Source organism: Trachemys scripta, chromosome 8 (genome assembly GCF_013100865.1).
Source record: "Trachemys scripta elegans isolate TJP31775 chromosome 8, CAS_Tse_1.0, whole genome shotgun sequence".
NCBI lineage: Eukaryota > Metazoa > Chordata > Testudines > Emydidae > Trachemys > Trachemys scripta.
The window spans coordinates 39,539,589-39,560,658 of NC_048305.1; positions in this window are offsets into that span (position 1 = coordinate 39,539,589).

The window sequence follows — 21,070 nt, forward strand, 5'->3', positions numbered from 1 at the left end:
GGGCACCTCTGAATGTCCCCTTAATAAAATCACCCCATTTCAACCAGGTGACCGTGAATGATATCATTCTCCTGAGGATAACAAAGAGAGATAAGGAATGGATGTTGTATGCATGCCAGCAAACACCGGGACCATACGCTGCCATGCTTTGTTATGCAATGATTCCAGACTACATACTACTGACCTGGTTTGGTAAAGTGTCCTACCATGGCGGACGGGACAAGGCAGCCCTCCCCAGAAACCTTTTGCAAAGGCTTTGGGAGTACATGAAGGAGAGCTTTCTGGAGATGTCCCTGGAGGATTTCCGCTCCATCCCCATGCACGTTAACAGACTTTTCCAGTAGCTGTATTGGCCAGGATTGCCAGAGCAAATTAATCATTAATCATTAAACACGCTTGCTTTTAAACCATGTGTAATATTTACAAAGGTACACTCACCAGAGGTCCCTTGTGTGCCCTCAGGGTCTGGGAGCACGCCTTAGGTGAGTTCGGGGGTTACTGGTTCCAGGTCTAGGGTGATAAACATATCCTGGCTGTTGGGGAAACCGGTTTCTCCGCTTCCTTGCTGTGAGCTATCTTCATTGTCTTCATCATCATCTTCCTCGTACCCCGAACTCGTTTCCCTGTTGCGTGTTTCTCCATTGATGGAGTCAAAGCACACGGTTGGGGTAGTGGTGGCTGCACCCCCTAGCATCGCATGCAGCTCTGCGTAGAAGCGGCATGTTTGCGGCTCTGCCCCGGACCTTCCATTTGCCTCTCTGGCTTTGTGGTAGGCTTGCCTTAGCTCCATAATTTTCACGTAGCACTGCTGTGCGTCCCTGTTATGGCCTCTGTCCTTCATGGCCTTGGAGACTTTTTCTAATATTTTGCCATTTCGTTTACTGCTATGGAGGTCAGCTAGCACTGATTCATCTCTCCATATCGCAAACAGATCCCGTATCTCCCGTTCGGTCCATGATGGAGGTCTTTTGTGATCCTGGGACTCCATCATGGTTACCTGTGCTGATGAGCTCTGCGTGGTCACCTGTGCTCTCCACGCTGGGCAAACAGGAAATGAAATTCAAAAGTTCGCGGGCCTTTTCCTGTCTACCTGGTCAGTGCATCTGAGTTGAGACTGCTGTCCAGAGCGGTCACAATGAAGCACTGTGGGATAGCTCCCGGAGGCCAATAACGTCGTGTTCCGTCCACACTACCCCAAATCCGACCCACAAAGGCCGATTTTAGCGCTAATACCCTCGTCGGAGGTGGAGTAAAGAAACCGGTTTAAAGGGCCCTTTAAGTCGAAAAAAAGGGCTTCATCATGTGGACGTGTCCAGGCTTAATTCAATTTAACGCTGCTAAAGTCGACCTAAACTCGTAGTGTAGACCAGGCCTTACTTTTTTTTATTTGGGGTATATATTTAGTTTGAGCTTCTATTCTGGTATTTTTAAATAGTTTCCATGCAGTTTGCAGGCATTTCAACCTTGTGATTGATGCTTTTAGTTTCTTTTTTATTAGCTTCCTAATTTTTGTGTAATTTGCCTTTTTGAAGTTAAATGCTAGTGTGGTGGGTTTCTTTGGTGTTTCCCCCTCTACAAAGATATTAAATTCAATTACATTATGCTCACTATTACTGAGTGATTTAGCTATATTTACCTCCTGGACCAGATCATGTGCTCCACTTACGACCAGATCAAGAATTTGTTTCTCTCCTTATGGGTTCCAGGACAAGGTGCTCCAAGAAAAAGTCATTAATGGTGGCTTGAAATTTTATCTCTGCACCCCTTCCTGAGGTGACATGTTCCCAGTCAATATGAAGATAGTTGAAAGCCCCCATTATTATGGAGTTTTCTGCCTTTGTAGCCTCTGTAATCTCTCTGAGCATTTCATAATCACTATCATCATCCTGGTCAGGTGATTGGTAGGTATATTCCTACTGATCTACTCTTAACATTCAAGAATGGAATTTCTATCCAGAGAGATTCTATGATACTGTTTGATTCACTTAAGATTTTTACTTTATTTAACTTGATGTTTTCTTTCATACATAGTGTCACTCCCCACCAGCACAATCCACTGTGTCATTGATATATTTTCACATTGGCAGTACTGTGTCCCATTGATTATCCACATTCTACCAAGTTTCTGTGGTGCTATTATGTCAATATGTTCACTTAATGCTAGGCACTCTAATTCACCCATTTTACTATTTAGACTTCTAGCATTTGTATATAAGCTCTTATACATTTTGTCAATATTCAGTTGATTGCCTTCATGTGTTATATTTAAATAGGACTCTTATGTATTGCTGTTCTCACTAGCTATTACCTGGACTTTACCAACTTCTTTCCTATTCTCTTTATTAGGATATAGAGTTCTCCCTTTAATAAATTCATCCCTAATGGATGTCAGCACCTGAACGGTCTGCTCCTCCATACCTGTAGGCTTTCTTCCAGCCTTTAGTTTAAAAACTCCTCTGTGACTTTTTTAATTTTACATGCCAGCAATCTGGTGCCATTTCAGTTTAGTTGTAACCCATCTTTCCTGTATAGGCTCTTCCTTTCCCCAAAGGTTCCTAATAAACTAAAACCCTCCTCTGAACATGATCGTATCATCCATGCACTGGGACCCTACAGTTCTGCCTGTCTAACTAGCCCTGTGTATGAAACTAGAAGCATTTCAGAGAATGCTACCAAGGAGGTCCTGAACTTTAAAGTCTGATCTAGCAGCCTAAATTTGGCCTCCAGTACCTCTTTCCTAACTTTCCCTCTGTCCTTGATTCCTACATGTACCATGACCACTGGCTCCTCCCTAGCACTGCATATATAAGTCTGTTTAGCCATGTCATGAGATGTGCAACCTTTGCACCCATAAGCAATTCTTCATGCAGTTCTCCCAGTTATCACAAACCCAACTCTCTATATTTCTAATAATTGAATCCCCCATTACTATCACCTGTCTCTTTCTAGTAACTGGGGTTCCCTCCCCCAGAGGGGTATCCTCAGTGCAAGAGGCTACCGTGACCTCATCTGGAAGGAGGATCCCAATAATGGGATTGGAGTACTTGTGGCACCTTAGAGACTAACAAATTTATTAGAGCATAAGCTTTCGTGGACTACAGCCCACTTCTTCGGATGCATATAGAATGGAACATATATTGAGGAGATATATATACACACATACAGAGAGCATAAACAGGTGGGAGTTGTCTTACCAACTCTGAGAGGCCAATTAATTAAGAGAAAAAAAACTTTTGAAGTGGTTGTTTCCCTCCACTCCAGCTTGATGTTCTCCTTCCCTGAGACGTTCATCCTCCTCAACAGTCCAGAAGCTGTCAGACCAGGGGTGGAACCATTCTACTGTGTCCCTGATACAACATTCAGGGTGATAGCTGTGACGGGTTCCCCCCAGAGTGCAATCTGGAATTGGGGTACCACTGAGGCCCCTGATCCACCAGCCTGGGCTCCCTCTTACACTGTACTGCTGTGACAAATTGAAAAGCCCTCCAGGCTCCAGCCTGCACTTTCACCAGCATACATACCAGTAGGGACACACCCTGCTGCAGTTACATGCAGGCACTCTGACCTGCCCCTGCATGGGAAGGCTACAGCTAGGGCAGCAACCAGCTCCTCAGGCATTCACACCATCTGGACTATAAACCCAAAATTATGCAGTTTTGTGCTGCACAGGGAACTGTACGGCATAAGCTCATAAAATTCGCCCCCTCCCTCAATGTGGCAAGGAATACGCAACAGCCTTTGCCCCTGAGTTATGATTCCCACACACTGGTTTAGATAAACAAAAATAAGTTTATTAACTACAAAATATAGATTTTAAGTGATTATAAGTGATAGCAAACAGATCAAGGCAGATTACCTGGCAAATAAACAAAAAACACAAACTAAGCTTAATATACTACATATATCAGATATGTATAGCTGATTCTTACCCTAAGAGATGATACAAGCAGGCTGCAGATTATTACAGCTTGGAATCCCCAGGTGTTCCATTCACAGGCTAAAAATGCCTTTAGCCTGGGTCCAGCACTTCCCCCAGTTCAGTCTTTGTTCCTCAGGTATTTCCAGGTGTGTTGTTGTAGTGGGTATCAAGTGAGATACCATCATGATTTCATTTCCCCCTTTTATATCTTCTTCCCACTTGCTGGAAAGCTCTTTTGCTGTGACCTGTGTCAAACAGTTCCCATTGTGTAGTGCTATCTCTGAGAGGTTTCTATTGAATACAGTTCCTGGAGTAATCCTTGTTCTTGTGGGCATTTCCTCAGTAAGCCATTAACATTGTTTGGCCTTCTTACTGTTGTACCTGAAAGGCTGCTTGTGGGTGTTTTCAACCTCACAACATGTTTCAGTAACACATACATAGCCAAACTTCATAACTGCATATACAACACTAGCACATACAATCCAACAAGAGATTACTGTCTAGCAGATCAAGACTTCTAGAATGATACCTCACAAGGCATACTTTGTACAAAACATATCCTAATTACATGACAGAGGTGAATATTGGGGTGCCAGGGTGTCACAGTAACATTCAGCTAAGCTGAACTGGGTCTTGCTGAAAGTTTGAGCCACTTGGGAGACTGAATTTTATCAGGATACATTTGAGGTGGGCCAGTTCTAGAGACCAGAGCCTCCCATCTGCCTGTAATCACACACGCTCTGCTGAGGGCCAGTCAACTGAAGATAGGGGCCCAGCATTGGCAGCAGGGAAACAGAGAGCAATGGCAATTATCAAGAGAATGGCAGCAACATCTTCTCAAGAGAAACCTTCAAGCCTAGCAAATAGAATGCTTGGTGTGCCCATCCCCTTGGCTTTCGCTCGTGGGCATCAGGAAAATCAGAGGGTTCCTTGCAAAGGAACACTGTGACACACTGTACCTCAGGGGAACACCTTGCACCTGCATGTTCATCCTTATCATATGATTGTGTGGTATCCAATGCAAAGTTTGTCATGTCAGGTGTCTTTGGAAGGCTCATGATGCACTGACCATTGTTGTTTTAGTAATGTTATAGGTGGTAATTTCATGTATATAGTTATGAGGCTGAAAATGTGTCCTCATGGCTTAAAACAAGTCCAGTCAAAACTCTCCAAGAGCAGAGAGGCAGTTCACACCCCATCAGGGCATGTATGGGACAAACCCAGCCCAGTCCCACAGGAACAAAGGACACTGGCCTAGGCAGCAACAAAGGATCTGTTGGACTCTCCAGTGAGTCACCCTCCTTCCCTTGGTCAGTTTGGGACTACGATGTGGTAATGCTCACCTGACTCGAAAGGGAGGGGGCAAAGCCAAGAGGGAAGAAAGAACATGATAAAAAGGAGAGACGTTTGCCATGCTCTGTCTCTTCCACTTCCATCTACAGACACCACCACCAAGTGACTGAAGCGCTGATCAAAGGGGAGAGCCTGGCCGACGGGCAACCAGCCAGCCTGAGGTGAGAAGCATCTAAGTTTGTAAGGGCATTGAAAGTGTTAAGATCAGCTTAGAATGTGTTTTGCTTTTATTTCATTTGACCAAATCTGACATGTTGTGCTTTGACTTATAATCACATAAAATCTATCTTTTGTAGTTAATAAATGTGTTTGTTTATTCTACCTGAAGCAGTACGTTTGGTTTGAAGTGTGTCAGAGACTCCCCTTGGGATAACAAGCCTGGTATATATCAATGTATTTGTTAAACTGATTAACCCATATAAGTTTGCAGCATCCAGCGAGCATAACTGGACACTGCAAGACAGAGGTTCCTAGGGTTGTGTCTGGGACCGGAGATATTGGCTAGTGTCATTCAGCTGCACAATCCAAGCAGTGGCTGGCCAAAATTGCTCACTCACATAGCTGGGAGCAGCTTACATGCTAGATGCTGTGAGTGAACAGCTCGGGAGTGGGGATTCTTACAGCAGTGCAGGGTAAGGCTGGCTCCCAGAGTCAAGGATTGGAGTGACCTAGCAGATCACCGGTCCAGATAACACCAGGGGAACGTCACAAACATGTCTGAGACTGGGGTGAGATGGGCCAAGCTCATGGCCCAGGGATCAGTCAGTTCAGACCTCAAGTTGTCTTGCTCCAGAAGGGGAGGAATGAAAGTAGTTGCCTCTGGATTTCTCAGACTGGGTCCCCAGCTCGAGAGGAAATCTGTCAGGATGGAAGGGTTGCTGTTCAAGATAGACACCAGGGATCAGACACACTGAAGGGTGCTACCAGCACAGCTGAGCACTGGTGAGGGCCATTTCTGCAGGGAAACTAACAGGGAGCTTTTTGGTCATAATCTTTTGGGTGATTTTTAGCCCCATCCCCACCCCACCCCCAGTTTTCCATTTTAGTTGTCTGGGTCCTGCTCTGGGCAACAAAGCCTGTGAAAAGGCAACACTCCCTTTCCATCAGAATTTCCCCCTCGGCCCCTGGACTGGACATAGAAGTGACCACTCCTGAGAACTCAGGATGTCTGGTGTGGGTTACACGCACAAACCCACCATTACATGTGATATGCGCCACATTTCCCTGGTGTCCGAGACCATGAGCTCAAGGGAGTGGGAGGAGCCCACCTCCATCATGTTCCTCATCTTGTGTAATGAATTGCACCACATCCCACTAGGCTGTGCTCTGCCCCCAGGGAAGGCAATGGAGCAACAGCTGAGGATCCTGTCCCAGATATCCCCAGGGGGAGTAAAGCAGTGCATCCCACCTCCCTAGCCTTTGGCATCTGGAGCAGAAAGGGGGTGTGGCTGAGGTACTGCTGCAAGCTCCAGCCAGTCATGTCCAGCACATTGAGAGGGAGAGATCAGGGGGAGAAGGAGGGGGAAGGGAGGGTCCAGAGCCTGCACATATCAACCCAGGGAAGCAGGGACATATAACACCCTCCCTGCTCCCCTCAACCCCCACCTCATGTAGATCTTGCAGCAGGAGAGTCGGGCCAGTATATGATCTTTGGCAACTGCACATTCTGAGTGTACCAGGCTATGGGTGCAGTACAGCTGGCCCTGCTGCAGCCTGTCCCTGCTTCTCCCCACCCAGTTCCCTACCCACACTGGGTGCACATGCATGCAACAGAGTCAGATGTGCCTGTTGTGAGAGGGGCTGGCATTCCCACCATCCTTCCTGAGCCAACAAAGGTGAGCACCAGTGACACAGATGCCAGCTCTACTGTCAGCGTGGCAGAGTGCCCTGGGCTACAGGGTGGCTGACATAGACATGGGCAAGGCAGGGAGGGCAGAGTGTACCACAGCAAACGCCAGCAGTCAAGAGTAGGCAGGATCTCTCCTTGACTGCATGTGCTGCCCAGCAGGGCCAGCAGCAGCTGAGGCCTGCTCTCTGTCTTCTGCCCCAGCAGGATCCCACTGTGAGCACCGAGCGAATGGCCTAAGGATGAGTACCTCTCCCATCCAGGCTGCTGCTGCTCCCAAGGGGGAAACAAGAAATGCACAAACAACAACAGCTGCAGCCCTTCAGTCAGTACAGGGGCTGCTACTTGCACCCCCAGGTGCATTACGTGTCACCCAAGCTGCCTCTGGGCCCTGGCACTAGGTCCCCTTTCTTCGCTGATGTAATCCCACCCACCCCATCCCGCGCTGTCCTGGCACTGACATAGGCTCCGCTTCCATGGCCTGCAGCTTGCTGGCTGCATTTGGTGTCAGAGATCTGCAGTTCAGGGCAGTCAAGGCTGCTGGGTCTCTTTATGGCACTTCAGCATGGTGTCGGAGCATGTCATGTGCACCCATGGGCCTGCCCCGGCAGCATCCAGCAGGCAGGGCCTCAATGGGACTGTTCTGACCGTTTGCAGGTGGGGAGCTGAGGCCTGGAGGGACTGCCTGTCCCCAGCCCAGCACCTGCTGAGGTTGCTTACTCCTGGGCCAAGCTGGCTGAATAACTAAGTAACAAGCCTCACCCCCCTACTCCTCCGGGGATATTAGGATCTAATCCATTAGGTGCCAAGGCATGTCATTATTAGACCTTAAAGCATTCCCCAGAGTGACACAGGAGGAATAAAATGGTAATTCCTAAAACAAAGAAAAAATACCCCAAATAGCCTCTCCTTAGGTGTAAGCACTTTGGGGCAGGGACCATCCTTTGAGAGAGAGAGAGAGAGAGTGTGCATGCGAGTATGTGCATGAGTGTGTGTGTATGAGTGAGTGCACGTGTGTCTGTACAATGCCTTTCACAACATGAAACAACCTTCACCAAAGTGTTTCACACACTAGAAGAGAGTGATTAAATATAGGAATAAATAAAATAACTGGAACACATCTGCCCATGCCCACTGTGCTTTGAGGTCTTCTCCTCCCTTTTCTTCCCTTGTGTCTCTCTTAGTTGTTCCCCAAACTCTAACTTGCTGTTTGCTTTTAACCAGCTCCATCATTTTTATCTAATCCCCTTGCGCTGAGCACAGTGCAAACCCACAGTCAATGAGAGACTTGCTCACACATCTGCCCGTCCTTCTCGTCTCTCTGCTAGGCCCACGGCATCACCCCTACCATTTAATCATTGCAATTGCTCTTCTGTCAGCTCCCTCCAGCTGCTCGACATCTTTCTGGCATTCTGGTGCTCAAAACTGACTGCAGTATTCCAAGTGCACTCTCTACTCCTGGGGGAATTATGTGCTACTGCGCATGCACAGAATTTATATCCCCCACAGATTTCTTTGCTTCCCCACAGAAAAATGACTTTCTGATGGGGAAGCAAAGGAAAGCCACAGGAGCAGTCATGCGACTCTACCTAACAGTATGTTTTGGGTGCCCACAGCAGCTGGCAGAGAAGTAAATCACTGTAGGGCAGGGGGCGGGACTGGGGAAGACCCGGCTGGTGGCTCCTATCCTGTGCCAGGCTCAGCTCCTAGTCCTGGCTGGGCTGGGGAGGACAGGATTTCCTCTTCCCCTGCACAGCATCGGGGGCTGAGTCAGACCCACCCTCAGATTTCTCCCCCAGCTGCAGGAATATCTGCAAATTCCCTCCCCCCTGCACCCATCACTCCTCAGCTGCAGTGGGAGGGATCACTGTACAGGGATCTGCACCCCATCCACTCAACCACTGTGCATCCACACCCCTGCATACCCAAACCCTCCTGCTGAGCCTCACACCCGCCACACCCAGAACCCCCCTAAGGAGCCCTACTCCCCTGCACCTAAACCACCCCGATGAGCCACCCGCACCCAGATCCCCACCCCACCGAGCTACAACCAGTTACACCTGGATCCCCACCCCACTGAGCCCCACTCCCCAGAATCTGGACCCTTCCACTGAGACCCCCACACCCAGACCCCCTGCTGAGCTCTATCCCCCCCATAGCCCTTCCTGCTGAGCCCCAACCACCTTCACCTGCATCTCCCCTGCAGCATCCTATTACCATTGCACCCAGAACCCCCCAACAAGTCCCTGTGCAGCCAGATCCCCTGCACACCTGGATCCCTCACTGAGCCACCCACACCCAAATAGCCCCACACAGAACCCTCTCAATCCACACCTGGATCCCCCCACACTAAGCCCCTTCACACTTGGATCCTACTGAGCTGAGCCTGTCTGCCCACACCTGGGTGCACCTGGCACGGAGGGGCAGGGGACTGGGGTTTTTCTGGGGCAGGCCTTGTCCTTGGGTGCAGCCTCATGGCTGAGTATGTCCCCCGGGGAGAGCTGCAGAGTGATCTTCCACTTCTGTGGCCTGTGCTCTCCACTGCCATGCTGGAGACTCCACATTTATTTGACAAAAAACATTTGCAGGATTTTAAAATATTGTGTGCAGAATTTTTAATTTTTTGGCACAGTATTTTTAATTTTTTGGCACAGAATACCCTCAGGAGTAAATCTCACCAGAGTCATATTACAGAACAGGAAGGTAACAGGCCCTGTTAAGGAATGTCTCTGTATATGCAGCCCACAGCAGCACTGACTGCAAACTCAGAGCTCCTGTGCTGAGCTCAATCACCCCGACGATACTGCTCCCCAGATGTCTCACTCCTCTTGAATTCTGGGCTATGGGTTCTTTTTCTATGATGCAGGAACACATCCCTCCAGGCTGACTTTTGTTCTATTATTTTCTACCCAGAGTTCTAATCCATCTAGGTATCTTTCTATTTTAATCCTCTGTCCTCAATGGAGTAAACCCCTCCCAGTTTTGCATCAGTTACAAATGTAATGGAGATGCTGTTCACCTTCCTTTTCCAGTCCATTACAGTTCCATCAGGCCAGAGCAAGCACTGTCATACACCTCGGAGGGTTGCTGGATCTGTCCAGGAACACTGACCCTCCTGAGACCTTTCTACAGATGAGACAGGTGGCCCCTCAATCCAAACCACAAACCCACGTCCTTCTATTCTTGATGTTTGGGAAACTTCCTTTATCAGAAAGTGTCTCCTGGTTGCTAGGCTGCAGACTGTGGGTATCTCTACACAGCAATTGGGCAATATATTTGCAGCCTGTGTAGATACACCCTGTGTGCTGAGTCACCACTAACCAGCCAACCTCACTGCCAGCAAATTCAGCTAAGTGCCCTTGCATGAGTACCATGCTGAGCTGTAGCCCATCGTTCCTGGGTACCCTCCTCCCCCTATAGCCCAGCATTCCTTGGCACCCACCTCTCCCAACAGCTCAGCATTCCTGGGCACTCTCCCCAACTTACAACCCAACATTCCCAAGCACCCATCTCCCCCAACAACCCAGAGTTCCTGGGGACCCTCCTCACTCTACAGTCCAGAGTTCCTGGGGACTCTCCTCACCTTACAGCCCAGTGTTCCTGGACAAGGGTCCTAAAGCCGTTTTCCCCTTGTCCCGGGCCTTCCTCCCCCTCTAACAGGGGTCACAGGATCGGCAGTATTGTCGGACAGTAACAAAGACCCCAGGCCAGTAAAAGCTCCATAGCAGCCTCTGCTGGGTATGCCAGGTTCCCTGGTGCCCTGAGAGGGGAATGTCATGGGCCCGGTACAGCAGCTGGCAGCGATACTTCTGGGGTACCACCAGCTGCCTCCTGATCCCCCCTGACTCCATTTTTCCTGGGGGAGCCCATTCTCGGTACAGGAACCCTTTCTCCCACAGGAACCTTTTCCAGCCACCTCTCCCCATGGTCTGTACCGCACTGGGGTCGGCCAGGTCCCTTATCTTTCGCAAGGAGGGATCTTTCTGCAACTTGGCCTGGAACTCAGCAGCTGGGACAGGGATGGCCACCTGCTCTCTCTCGCCGGCTGGGTCTGAAGCCGCAGCCTCCCTGAGCCGTATCCCTGGGTGTTCCCTTCCCACCAGATTAGGGTCCTGTGCCTCAGGCAAGGCACCCTCCCCAAGGCCAGGGCGCAGTGCCTCTCGCCGGCTCTGACTGCGGGTCACAACCAGGGCACCCTGGGGGTTGCTTGGCCAGTCCTCCAGGTCCCCCCCCATCAACACCTCAGTGGGCAAATACGGGTGTACCCCCACATCCTTGGGGCCCTTCAGGTGTACCCTTGCCACAGGTACCTTGAATGGGGTCCCACCCACCCCCATCAGGGTCAGGTAGGTGTCGGGCACCATTCGATCTGGGGCCACCACCTCGGGCCGGGCCAGCATCACCTCTGCGCCCATATCCCAGTATCCATTGACCTTCCTCCCATCCACCTCCAACGGAACAAGGTACTCTCTCCGGAGGGACAGCCCCGCGCCCACCGTATAAACCAAAACCCCTGAGTCTGGAGCATCCAGCCCCCCAGAGGAGCTGGCCTGGAGCTCTCCTCCCTCCTTAGCAGCCCCTCCTCTGCCAGCCCCCCTTCCCTGGGAATGCTGCCTCTCGCCCGGCTGGGTCTCTACCCAGTCAACACTCTGTGGGTTCGGTCTGCTCAGTCTGTCCCTGAGCCTGGGGCACAGGGCCCGTATGTGGCCTCTCTGGCCACAATGATAGCAGCCCATGTCCCGTGGGTCCCCTCGAGCGGGTCGGATGTACCTGACACTGGATGTTCCCCTTTGGTGGGGGTTCTCCATATTTCCCCGCTGGGAGGTCTCAGGGTCACTCTCTCTGTGAGTTGTGGCAGGTCTGCTCTTTTGGGACTCCTCCCTGTTATCCCCTGCCCAGTTGGTCACAAACCTTCAGCGACCCCTCCCACAGCCTTTGTTCAGTTTCCCAGGCAAAGGTGTCATCTGACTTCTAACCCCTTCCTGGGTTCTCATTTTACATGCTCAGGTATTCTCCGTCGGTCAGTCTCCCATCCCCCAGTGCAGACTATCCTAGCCACACTCCCGTGTCAGCATTCAAAGACCACAGTAAGAACAGTCCCAGTTCATCACAGCCCAGCATTACCAGGCACCCTCCTCATCCTACAGGCCAATGTTCCTGGGCACCCTCCTCATCCTACAGCCCAGTATTACCGGGCACCCTCCTCGCCCTACATCCCAGCATTCCTGTGCACCCTCCTCCCTTCCAGCCCAGCATTCCTGTGCACCCTCCTCCCTTCCAGCCCAGCATTCCTGGGCACCCTCCTCACCACTACTGCATACAATAGTCTAGGTGAGGTCTCACCAGTGCCTTGTGTAATGGTACTAACACTTCCCTGTCTCTACTGAAAATACCTTGCCTGATGCATCCTAGGACTGCAATAGCCTTTTTCATGGTCACATCACATTGGCGACTCAGTGATCCTGTGATCAATCAATATACACAATACACACTCCTGGGGGCTATGAGTCTAGGTGGGCTTGTTCTTCTCTGAGGAAGAGATGGCCATTGGAAAATGACAGTGCTTATGATTAAACATGTGAATTTGTCACGGAGGTCACGGAAGTCACATGACTTTCTGGGACTTCTGGGACTTCTGCAGCAGCTGATGCATGAGTTTGGATGTGCGAGGGGGCTCTGGGCAGAGGCAGGGGGTTGGGGCATGGGAGGGGTGAGGGCTCTGGGTGGTGCTTATCTTGGGGGGGCTCCCTGGAAGTGCTGATATCCCTCAGCTCCTAGGTCGAGGCGTGGCCGGGAGGTTCTGCATGTTGCCTCCACCTGCAGGCACCACCCCAACAGCTCCCATTGCCTGCGGTTCCTCACCAATGTGGGGAGCTGCGGAATCGGCGCTCAGGGTGGAGGCAGCGTGCAGAGCTGCCTGGCTGCACCTCCGTCTAGGAGCTGAGGGAGGGGGATGTCACCGCTTCTGGGGAGATGCGGATCCAGGTAGGGAGCCTGCCAGCCCCGCCAACTCCTGCCCCCAGCAGGGGTCCTGGGCCACAAATTTTTGTTTACTGCCTCTGACCTGTCCCTGACTTTTACTAAAAATACCCATGACTAATACGTAGCCTTACTGATGATGCATGAATCAGACCACAGCCCAGCTGCCCCTCCTGGAGCCATGCTGGCTCTGCAGGGCCACAGGAGTAACAGGGAGTATAACAGGGGTCGGCAACCTTTCAGAAGTGGTGTGTCAAGTCTTCATTTAGTCACTCTAATTTAAGGTTTCACGTGCCAGTAATACATTTTAATGTTTTTAGAAGGTCTCTTTCTATAAGTCTATAATATATAACTAAACTATTGTTGTATGTAAAGTAAATAAGGTTTTTAAAATGTTTAAGAAGCTTCATTTAAAATTAAATTAAAATGCAGAGCCCCCTGGACCGGTGGCCAGGACCTGGGCAGTGTGAGTGCCACTGAAAATCAGCTTACGTGCTGCCTTTGGCATGCATGCAATAGGTTGCCTACCCATGGAGTATAGCCTGACATAGAGCCTTCACCACCATGAGCCTGGTACCCAGTACAGGGAGCAGTCACTCTTTTTACCATCATCCCTCTGATGCTGATTGCATTTGCAAGCATACTGACATTTGCTTCCTTAGCTGTTTTCCCTTCCCAGAGGCACCAGCTGGATGTGCTGCTGAGACTCTGCCAGAGTCAGAGCCACAGGCTGGCTGGGGAAGTGTGCAGGCCCCTTCTCCCCACCTGAAATTCCATGTCTGCTTGAAAGGTGTTTGGAGACGGAACGGGCTGCACAAGGTGAAACTCTGCAGTGAGGAGATTAGAGCTTATGTTTGTTTCTCTCCTTCAAAGGAATGATTTCATGTTTTTAGAAATCATAGTTCCTTGTAAAATCCCTGGTACAAACTCTTCCAAGGCTCCAGCCTCCCTTATCAGACTCTGCATTACAGTGTTTGCCAAGGATGCAGGTGTTAACTCTTTGCTGTCTACACTGCAATTAATAACCTAAGGAGGGCCCATGCCAGGTGACTCAGGCTCATGAGGTTTGGGCTAAGGGGCTGTTTAATTGCAGTGATTCAGGTTCAGGCAGGAGCCTGAGTTCTAGGACCCTGCAATGTGGGAGGGTCCTAGAGCTTGGGTTGCATTTACACAGCAATTACAGAACCCCTTAGCCCGAGTCCTGGGAGTCGGAGTCAGCTGGCACAGGCCAGCCATGGGTTTTTATAACTGTAGTGTAGGTATTTTCTTTTAACACTATTTGTGCTTTCTCTGCTGGTGCAGGCTCCTGTGCTCAGAGAAGCCAGGATAGAAGGCTGCGATTAACATCTGGGCCCCCAGAAGTTGTCAGAGGTTACCTACAAATATAGAGCATTAGCAGGGTGACTGAGAGGGTGCCCGGAAATGCTGGGCTGCAGGGTGAGGAGAGTGCTCAGGAATGCTAGGCTCTAGGGGGAGGAGAGTGCCCAAGAACACTGGGCTGTAGAGGGAGGAAGGTGCCAGGTAATGCTTGGCTGTAGTGCGAGGAGGGTGCCTGGAAACTCTGGGTTGTAGGGTGAGGAGGGTGCCCAGAAATGTTGGTCTGTAAAGTTCAGAGGGTGCCTGGGAATGCTGGGCTGTAGGACAAGGAGGTTGCCTGGTAATGTAAGGCAAGGAAGGTGTTCAGTAACACTGGGTTGTAGGGTGAGTAGGGTGCCCAGGAACGGCTGGGCTGTAAGGCGAGGAGGGTGCTGGTAACACTGGACTGTAGGGCGAGGCGGGTGCCTGGTAATGCTGGGCTGTAGGGCGCCCAGGAACACTGGGCTTTAGGGTGAGGAGAGTGCTGGGCTGTATTGCGAGGAGTTTGCCCTGTAACACTGGCTGTAGGGGGAGGAGGGTGCGTAGGAACACTGGGCTGTAGGGGAAGGAGGGTTTCAAGGAACTTTGGGGTGTAGGATGAGAAGTGTGCCTGGGATCACTGAGTTGTAGGGGTAGAAAGATGCCCAGGAACACTGGGCTATACAGTGATGAATTCAAAGTGGGACAGGTATAGAGAAGGGCTAATAGGATGATACGGGGAATGGAAAACCTACTTTATGTGAGGAGACTCAAAGAGGTATAGCCTAACCAAACGAAGGCTGAGGGGAGATATGTAAATACATCAGATGGATACACACCAGGGAGGAAGAGGAGTTATTTAAGTTAAGAGCCAATGTGGACACAAGAATAAATGGATATAAACTGGCCAGCAACAAATTTAGGCTTGAAATTAGACAAAGGTTTCCAACCATCATAAGAATGAAATTCTGGAACAGCCTTCCAAGGGGAGCAATGTGGGCCAAAAATTGCCTACAATGGCATGTAGCCAATTTGTGACTGCTAGAAGCAAATATCTCCAACGGCTATTGATGGAACACTAGATGTGGAGGGCTCTGAGTTACTACAGAGAATTCTTTCCCAGGTGTCTGGATGGTGGTCTTGCCCACATGCCCAGGGTCTAACTGATCACCATATTTGGGGTCAGGAAGGAATTTTCCCCCAGGTCAAATTGGCAGAAACACTGGAGGGGAGGAGGGTTCGCCTCTGTCTGTAGCATGGGACATGGGTCACTTGCAGGTTTTAACTAGAGTAAATGGTGGATTCCCTGGATCTTGAAGTCTTTAAATCATGATTTGAGGATTTCAGTAACTCAGCCAGAGGCTAGGGGTCTATCACAGGAGTGGGTGGGTGAGGTTCTGTGGCCTGTGATGTGCTGCAGGTCAGACTGATGCTCATGATGATACTCATGTGATACCAGACACCTCTGTGACTTGGGGAACCAGGGTGCAGTATCCAGCTTGACTCATGAAAGACACCCCCCACCCCAGCCTCTGCTTAAACCAAAACCCATTAGAGGAAAAAACTTGCAGAGAGCAGTGAAGGGCGTTGGGAGACACGCCTAGACCCCTCCTGACAAGGGTGATAAGATTAAGACATCTCCATTAGCATATAGAATGGAGAGCAGAGACAACTCCCCTAGCCTCATCTGCATGAAAGATGGGACAGGAAGACATATCAATTTACATACAGAATGGAGAACAGAGAACCACACTGAATTCTGGGATCAGAAAAAGCAGGGAAGCACTGCATCATGGGAATCTCTGCTCCAGATGCTAATGAACCTATGTCTGCACACACCCAGCTCAGCAATTATCAGACCAATTCTAGTAATGAATCCTTAATTGATATCCAAATACTGAAGCAGCCTAGTTGCATTGTGAGTTCCCTGGAAGAAAACACCACCCATAGCCAAGAGTGATCAGCTCATATTGTCTAGTCTAAAGAAAACCCTTGAGTCATCAGCTCACCTATAAACAAATCTAGTGTTCTCCCTTGAACAATTGTATTTTCTCTACAAAAATCCTATGCACCCTCTAGTCAGGGTTCTGATGCTTAGATCCAAACTATGCATCAGTTCCACTGGAACTCCATCTTCTCCTGACTGATCGTGTTGGGGGCTCTGCCTGTCTCCAGCACTCAGAACCCTCTGCTACCACCATGATCTAGGAACCCCGACGAGTTCAAGCCTCATGGAGTGGGTGAGATCCCCCCTCTTTCTCTCTCTCTGTTTTCCTTTCTACCTTAGGTATTAACCTTTAATAATGTATGTTATGTTGGTTTAGCCCTCCTTGTGTAGTTATCACTATTATTCAATAAATAACTTTTATGGTTAACTTGGTTGCTTCTCTCTCTCTTGCTGAACTTTACTCTTTTGTGTTTTTAGCTTCCCCCATTCACTGTACAGCAACGCTTCTTTTACCTAAGCTAAAGATCCCTGCAGCGCCCAAAATACTGTCGGGTTTGCTCATCAAGTAAGTTACTTAGGGTTACCATATGTCCAGGTTTCCCCGTACATGTCCGGTTTTTGGGTCTTTAAATAGCCGTCCGGGGGGAATTTGTAAAAAGCTAAAAATGTCGGGATTTCCCCCCGGATGGCTATTTAAAGACCCAAAAGCGGCTGACAGGGCAGCCGCGCTGGCGGAAAGCTGTACCGGGAGCAGCATGGAGTGGCTGTGAGAGGTGGGTGCGGGTGGCCCGACTCCCCCTGCCTGGGGCTCCCCTTGCCCGCCATGGGGCGTGGGCTCCTCTGCAGCGCTGCCCGCCGCGGGGCTGGGGCTCTCCCGGGGCTCTGCCCTGCACATGCCCAGCACTCCCAGGGCTGCTCCTTCCTCCCCGGAGTGGCCCCAGATTCCCTCCCCCGAGGGTTTGTGTTCCTGCTGTGGCTTGCACCCCTCTGCTTCCTCCGCGGGGCAGGCAGCCCCAGGGGGTTGAGGCCGTGCCACACCTTCCCCAGCTTCCCCCTCCAGCAGCCCCCGCACCACCCTGCCGGGCCTGTTAATCCCTCGGCGCCACCGAGTCCTACCCTGCCTCAAGAAACCCGCCCCTACCGTGGGGCAGCCCAGCCCTGGGAGACTGGGGGATCCGCAGCAAAGCCCTGCTCGGAGCTGGTGCAGGAGAGGAGCGGGGCTCTCAGCCCAGGCTCTGGCATCAGCCTGCAGAGGGGAGCGGAGGCTCCGGCATCAGCCTGCAGCAGGGAACGGATCCACCCCCTGCCGGCTTGGCTCAGCCCGGCCCCGCTCTTAAAGGGGCATGGACCCGGGCTCGGCCCGCCCCAGGGCACGTGGGGGTATCACCTCACCCCCAGCTTGGGGGGCCCAACGAGGGTGGTGCTCGGTACCATAGCTCCCCCCGCAATCCCAATAGTCAGTTTCTCTGCAGGCAAAGCTTGCCGCCCCCACCGCCCCTGCTGCCTGCCTGCCTGCCTGTTTCAGGCTTCCCGCGAACATTTGATTCGCAGGAAGCAGGGGAGGGGGAGGAGCAGGGGGCGGAGCATCCAGGGGAGGGGGCAGAGTTGGGGCGGGGACTTTGGGGAAGGGGCGGAGTTGGGGCGGGGAAGGGGCAGAGTTGGGGCAGGGCCGGGGGCAGGGAAGGGGCGGAGTTGGGGCGGGGCCGGGGCCCCTTGGAGTGTCCTCTTTTTCCAGGACTGCAATATGGTAACCCTAAGGTTACTACCAGTACAATTGTGATGTGAGAGTGGGGATAGGGACGTGCTGAATCTGGGACACATAAGGATGGCAGTTTGAAAGTGCTGCTTGACCCAGTCCATTGAGTCCAGGGACATATAAGGGGTCAGCTTGAAAGTGCTGATTGACCCGGTCTGCTCAGACTTGCTCTGTTAATGTGTGTGTGTGTGTGTGTGTGTTCATCCGGTTCTGGGGCTGGAGGAACCCAGCCTTAGGGAACCTCGGTCCTGAAGGATAGCTCCATTGGGAGGGGACTTGCAGCAGGGAGAAGTAGAGCTCCATGTGAAAACACAAGTGACACAAGCAGTACATTGATAGGATTACAGAATCCCCTTCCCCAGAAGAATAACCCGAATAAATGAGCATACCCCAAAGTAATGGGCAAATCTGGTAACACATGATGGTCTTTTCTAGCCTTAAAGTCTGCATGGCTGGCAGTGAGTAGAACCCATCTCTTTACTGAGCACATTTGATATGGCCTCAGACAGGGAAGATAACCGTGGAATCCAACAATGCATTTTCTACCTCACTTTTCTAGAAGACCAGTACTTGACATGGGTATTGGTGGAGAGCAACAGAAATACATAATCTATCCCACATGGGACTGCTTACCTCCTCCAGTCTTCAACACGGTTCTCCCAAGCCCAACCCATGGCCTACTAGTAACCGACATATGATCACACAGCTCCACAGTTTCTTTTTCCCTGGAATTCATAACCGCTAACAGATTGAATCACAGGACTAAAACATAGGAAGACCAGTTGGCTGAAGTAACAAAAGGTATTCCATCCTCCAACTTGTCTCTCTTATATCCTGGGACCAACATAAATGCATAAAACAAAGGAATGTGTTCTAGGACTGTAGCAGGTCCCTCTGCTCCTGCCCGGAGGGGTTAAAAGCAGCCCTGGGGAGGGCTGTGGCTGGGGAAAGGCTGATTGGGGAAGCAGTCTCAGCTGTGGCCATGCCCCAGTCAGGGCCCAGCTGGCCCTAATAAGAGGGCAGTGGGCCAGGAGCAGAGAGTGTCTCTTTAGCTTGCTGAGGGAGAAGGGCCTGGCTGCTGGGGAGCTGAACAGAGTACCTAAAGTGGAGCATGGCTGGGGGAAGGCTAGAGGAGCTGGGGGAGCTCCAGCCTGGAAACTGCCCAGGCTGCAGGCCTTGTTAAAGGCCGGAAAGGATACTGAGGTTGCAGAGGGGCAGCCCAAGAGTAGACAGAGGCCAGGGCCGGCTCCAGGCACCAGCCCAGCAAGCAGGTGCTTGGGGCAGGGAAGGGGCAGCACGTCGGACTGTTCGGCAGCAATTCAGAGGCGGGTCCCTCTTGGAGGGAAGCACCTGCCACCGAATTACCGCAGAAGAAGAAAGCGGCGCAGTGGTGCTGCCGATTGCAATCGTGGCTTTTTTTTTTTTCCCCACTGCTTGGGGTGGCAAAAGTTCTGGAGCCGGTCCTGGCAGAGGCAGCAGGTCCAACCCCCCCCTTACCGGTGATGAGTGGCACTTACAGTCCAGTCTGCCCCAGGGAACGGGGGCTAGGTGATGACTGGCAGTGGCCATAGACTGAGGAAAGGTGGGGGTAGAGGGTGGGGGTTCCCTGGGGAGGGGAGACCCAGATCTGTGGGGGTACTGCCAGGGGGCAGCACCCTGGATGAAAGGGGCACCGGGGTCCAGGAGGGATTCGGGCCCAGCAGCAAGTGGGACACCGGCTTGCAGAGGGTGCTCCGGAGGATGGAAAGCTAATTCCCTGGATGACCATCAGGAGGTGCTGCAGTGGTGAGTCTCGCACCGTTACAAGTACCATCTACCTAACCCTAGGGGTAACTGCCTTCTCTTCGCCCCTCCCCACAGCTTTCCCAGCCCTTCTGCCATGCTATGGAATCACAGCCCTACATAAACAGGAGGCATTTTCAGAAGAAAATGTCTGTAAATTGCAGACAGAAATTCAGGTTTCCGCACAACTTGAGTCCCAGCTTTGCCTCCCTTGGTTACCAGGGCGAGTACTCCATCTGGAATTCTAGTTTTACAGAGACATCTGGTGGCTGAATAATATACTGCAAGTATATATTACAGCTCCCACATAGCTTTCCCCTTCACCCTCTATTGTCCTGTGACCCTAACCTCCTGAGGTCTTCCCTGCTGTTCTTTCAACACAACTTCTCTTCCTCCCTCGGCCTCTGACATTTCCATTCCTACCACCACCACCTCCATGCTATGTGGGGACAGAGCTGAAATTGGTAGGTCAGCAAGCCTAGCTCAGCACTGCTTGGTGAGTTAGGCCATGACATGTTAAAAAAAAGGGGCTACCTTCCCAAACAAGAAGCATCTAATGGGACACCTAGCTGCTGCTGAAGGTTAGAAGGCCCTGTGATGTGGGGCTGTTGGATGGTCCCTTCCTGCATGCAGACCAGGAAGGCTGTGGAATGACTGGGGCACAGCACAGGAGACTGAGACCAGGAGTGTGAAGAGCAGGGCAACTAGTGATGCGAGACATGCATGCAGAGGGATAGCTCAGTGGTTTGAGCATTAGCCTGCTAAACCCAGGGTTGTGTGTTTAATCCTTCAGGGAGCCACTTAGGGATCTGGGGCAAAAATCTGTCTGGGGATTGGTCCTGCTTTGAGCAGGGGGTTGGACTAGATGACCTCCTGAGGTCCTTTACAACTCTCATATCCTATGAGGAATTATCAGACTGGATTGGAGCAGTGCCCCATCTAGTCCAGTCTGCTGTTTTGGGGCCAGGTCTCTCCCTTGAACCACCTGCTGCCCCAAGTTGCTCCCCCGCTGCCCAGGCAATTTACAATGGCCCAGAGCATAGCAGAGCTGAGCAGCATCTACCTACTCACTAAACATGTCTGTTAGCCCCTCCCTGTGGCCCCAGGGCAGAGCTGTGACTCCACATGCTGCCCCCACCCCCAGCCAATGGG